Raw genomic sequence first — 5,035 nt, forward strand, 5'->3', positions numbered from 1 at the left:
ATTGTACCAAAAATAAAATAAAAAATAGGAGGATAATAATAATAATAATACTATGAAATATTTGATTTATCTAAAAAAAATCTATGTAACAATTCAATTATCATCACGTCTACACTTCTTTCTTCGAACCGTGTTCCACCCACACAATTAGCTTTGAAACTCGACTAGGCTAATTGTGTTTGAAGAAAATTCGATTAGAATGAAAGAATATATATACTTTGTATGTTCCACTGACTCTTCGACGTCATCGCTGATGACGGTGAAAATTTTAAATATTATGTTAGCCCAAAAAAAAAAAATCAATATCTTTTATCAAATATATTTTTTTGAAAAACCTTTTTTATCAAAATCTTTTATCAAATATTCATCATCGTTCATCACGCTTTATAAAAATGTCCATGCCATCTTGATGATTATTTGTGCTCCCTCACTTATTCATGTTGGAATTTGCCTTGAAATTGAAGTAGAAAACTGATTTTTTTCGCCCCAGGCGGAGGAAATGGCGCCTCAGGCTAAAATTTTGGTAGAACATGATTGATCTCACTGTTTTTCCGGCCCGGGCGGAAATTGCAAATAATATATGTATGTGTCACGTTTTCTGATATTTGGGAGAGGAAAAATTAGGGTTTTGCAGTTGGTTCTTCACCAACATCAATCTATGGTCAAAAGGGGATTCTTTTGGGTATACTCTAGGAAAACAAGATACATCTTCTTTTCGGTAGCTCATTCGATAAGAATTCCATAGTTAAGCGTGCTTGACTTGGAGTAGTCTTTGGATGGGTGACCTTCTGGGAAGTTTTCCCGGAAAGCGTGCGAGTGAGGACAAAGCACGTTGAAAAGACTCGTGTTGGTTGGTGGGGTCAGTCGGTCATCCTGAAAGCAGTTTGGGATGTTACAGTTTGGGATAATCATGGTAACACCGGAAACACTTGTTGATTGAAATCTCTTGGTCACAGGAAAAGATTTGGGAAAAGGGTGGAATTAGGGTTGAAGTCTAATTTATGCAACTCTTGTATTAAATCTCGTTGTAATCAAGTTTTCTATCGATAGTGGAACGGAGAGTCTCTCTCCCCTAGAGTAGGTCGATTTTGACTAAACTGGGTAAACAATTTCATGTCTTTTATCGCTTTATTATGTTTTAGCTTTTGTGATTATTGCTCATCGATTTTGATTTGGTTGCTTCAATTCATTTGTCCCACACATCAAAGTTATTGGTGTGGTTTTCGGTTCGAATTCACAACAATTCACGGTGCTCCTCTTCTCCAAATGATCTTGATATTATTTATCTTGTTTCTAATTCCTTATCTTGTCTTTGTTTTTCTTCTTCACTTCGTTCTTTTCTTTCTTCCATGGTTTTTAAAACTGAGCAGCAGTCATACTTTAAAATCAATAATTTTTTGGAATGGCGCAAGACGCGTAATGTAATTTGAAATTGATGCTTTGGTTGAAAACGGAACCTCGTCTACCTGTTAGATATGTCTTGAAATCTTAGTTACAAGAAGTCAGAAAAATCTTTGTTAAATCTTTTTTGCATATTTGCTTCTTGGAATACACTCTGACTTGGATTTGTTTTATTTTAAAACAGATTTGTTACTAATTTTTTGGCATATATTTTTCTATAAATAGGGAGTGTTTTATTCATAGAAAAATTGAGAAAGAGAGTAGAGATTAGAGACAAGGATTGAGGTTTACCACTACACAAGGGCTAGGATTTTAGAGAGGAAAAAGAATTTTCTCTTGGTACAACTCTAAGGTGGACAAACTATCTTTGTGGTACACCTTGGGAAACACTTATCAAATTGAGTCTCTTGGGCACGGGAAGATATTCGGGTTTTGGGTTGAATTAAGATTAATTCTTGTAACCCAATTGGGAATTTCTTTGTAAAGTTACTCTTTGATATAATGCAACGAAGTGGCTGCTCTCTCCCCTAGACCAGGTCATTGTTGGACCGAACTGGGTAAACAAACATTGTGTTCTTTCTTCTCCTTTATCTTTTTATCGGTTGTTATTATTATTGTTTATTCCTCTTGTTATTTGGTTGTCGTTCTACTGCTCCACACATCAAGTTCTTTTTCATTTGTGTAATTTTTATGACGAATTCACAACACTACCAATTGGTTGCTGATGGATTTTCAAACGCAATTTTATGATAGTAGTGTTGGATATTTTGATCTTATAATTTATTTTAAAGTTATTTAAAATACTTTTATATATTGTTTTAAATGAATTAATAGTATTATTGATGGCTTATCAAAAAAAAAAAAAGTATTATTGATGATTTGTTAAATGTGTTTTTTCACTTAGTCAAGTTTTTCTTTTAATTGAATTTATATGGTTTTGATCCTATTTATTAGGATTTGTCTATGCTTGCATCAATATACAGACTTATGTGGGATTAAGAAATAAAAGGGGAATACAGCGCATACATTTGTATCATCTCACAAAGAGGCTTGGTTCATATATAGAGATTGGAACGTGGCTTAAGGCAGTGAGAGAGGGGATATACATGGGCACATACAATAAGCTAATTTTATTCTTTCTAATAAAAATTGAGGTGTATCTTCCTGGATTACGTTACCGGTGTCTAATAATATCTTGCTAATTCTGTCACCTCGGATATGATTCATATCCGGGAAGGACCTATTGAATCCTGGAGGATTTGCGCTTATGAGGCGGATAAATACTTAAGGACAGTGTGATCAGCACGCCTCAGGTATTGTATCACGGTTTGATATTTCGCAGGTGTTCATGGTTTGTGATATCGTGGTTGCACGGTTGCCGACATCAATTACCGCAATCAGAAGATAAGTTCTTATGAACTCTATTTTATTTTATTCTGATTCATATATATTTGATTGGTTAAATTTATATGTTGGTTATTATTGTGAGTAGGTACAATTTTTACAACAAGTAGTATCAAACAATATAGAAGGCACATTTAGTTGCTAATGGATACTCCACAATTGAAAGGGTGATTATTTTGATACATAAATAAGTACACTAACGTAAAAATTATAAATAAGGATACCTCAATTTTAAGATAAAACATTCATAATGTGAGAGTAAAAAATTAAAAAAATTAAATCACTGTTGTCCGGACTAAAGAAATAACTCAGCTATATAATCAAATAACGTACAACTTTTTTAAAATGTTGGTAGTTTTGGAAGATTTCAAATCAAAACTATTTTTTAACAAGGACTAAAATCAAAATGAGTCATATTTCGTTAAAGTTCTTGAAATTATTCCTTTGAAGCCTAGGTTTGTGAAAAAAAATTATGTTGTGGTAAAGCTCTTTTTTGAGGTAAGAGTGAGTTGACTTTCGATTGAGTTAGATGTATAATGAATAATGATGAATGAATTTTGAATAATGATGTAAAATAATTAATTTCACAAGTGAATCAATTTTTATTTTTTTATTTTTTATTTTTTATTTTTTGCTTTTACTGTCATTTTAATCTGGTTCGGGGGTCCCATCTAGCATCAAGTGGTTCAAGCCCCTTCCGATCATAATTGCGGGGAATCGAACCGTGATCCTCCTTATCAAGTTCAACGACAATCACAACTGAACTAACTAACGATTAGTTGAATCAATTTTTATTTTTTGTATAATAATAATAATTGGATGACACAAATTTGTTCAGACGAAGTCGGACCACAGGATATAATGCGATGAAGTTTTTTCTTTCTCAAGCTCTTTTTATAATGTGATGAATTAACTAATATACAGCAGGATTCATTAACACCAAGTGTCAAAATTTAGTTTGACACCAAATCTTCACCCTTCATTTTATTTAATCTAAAGGCCTAAAACAATTACTAAAATAATTCATAAATTCAAAGATTATGTGATTATTCGCACAATCTTTTCCTAAATGAAATTGATTTGCCCAATCTCTTTATCCATCACCTACACAAAATTAAAATAAATTCATAATCATCATTGTTCTTTGTTTGTTTCCTTGTATCAGCTTCAATGCCTGCTACTTTTTTATTTTTTTTTATTTTACAGAATACTCTTGTTAGTATTTGTCGATCAACATGAGGATGTTTGGATGGCATAGAGTTCATGAGTGTTCAACGATCTCTACAAGTCCATGCATTTTTGTCAATGATTTTTTTTGTCAGTTTTTCATGAATTAAGATTGAAAGCCTGGATTGAGAATTGAGATTGAACAGAAGGGAGAGTGGGAGCAACGAGCACCGAGATTTGGGGAGAAAGAAAATATAGTCATTTAAGTTGTACAAAAAAAAACATTGTTTGTCAAAAAAAAAGTTGCACCAAAAATTTCAATAAAAAAAAATCACGTATTTATAATTCAAAAAAAAAAAAACTATTTAGGGAAAGATTGTGAAAATAATCACATAATCTTTGAATTTATGAATTATTTTAGTAATTATTTTAGGCCTTTAGATTAAATATAATGAAGGGTAGAGATTTGGTGTCAATCTAAATTTTGACACTTGGTGTCAATGGATCCTGACTTATGCAGTAATTGGACTATCACATATCTAATTATATGAAGAAGAAAAAATTAAGCGAGGTAATCAATATTATTACAGATTACATCGTTATGTTGGAAGTTGTAATATGTGATGCTGGAATAGCTCAGTTGGTTAGAGCGTGTGGCTGTTAACCACAAGGTCGGAGGTTCAACCCCTCCTTCTAGCGTATTATTCAATTATTTTTTTACATTTTTTTTTTACGAGACATTTCCTAAAACAATTATCAAATCTGGGCCAATGCATGGGCCTCTTCATCAAATCTGCTAAGATTTCGAAAATCTTAGTGACAACTATTAAAACCCCATTTTTCATATACACAAGTGAGTCAATTCTTTAGCTTCTGATTTTGAAATTCTTCAAGAGTCATTTTCCATAAGAATACAATATAAACCAATTAAAAAACTTCAATATGAAGGAAACTATTTTTTATTTATCCAAATTTTTATTTTTTGTGTAAAAGCTAAAATTTATATCGACAAGCATTACTCACGCACAAGAAGAATTGAAGAAAATGATATTAAAATTATGAT

The 5,035-nt window shown here is 31.8% G+C and overlaps 1 non-coding gene across 1 annotated transcript; it reads left to right on the plus strand.

Moving 5' to 3' along the window:
- Positions 1-4,597: 4,597 nt before the first annotated feature.
- Positions 4,598-4,671, plus strand: TRNAN-GUU. Its single transcript has one exon. It is a non-coding gene; the product is annotated as a tRNA-Asn (tRNA).
- The last annotated feature ends 364 nt before the right edge of the window (positions 4,672-5,035 follow it).

The sequence above is a fragment of the Trifolium pratense genome, linkage group LG4, assembly GCF_020283565.1.
Source record: "Trifolium pratense cultivar HEN17-A07 linkage group LG4, ARS_RC_1.1, whole genome shotgun sequence".
NCBI lineage: Eukaryota > Viridiplantae > Streptophyta > Magnoliopsida > Fabales > Fabaceae > Trifolium > Trifolium pratense.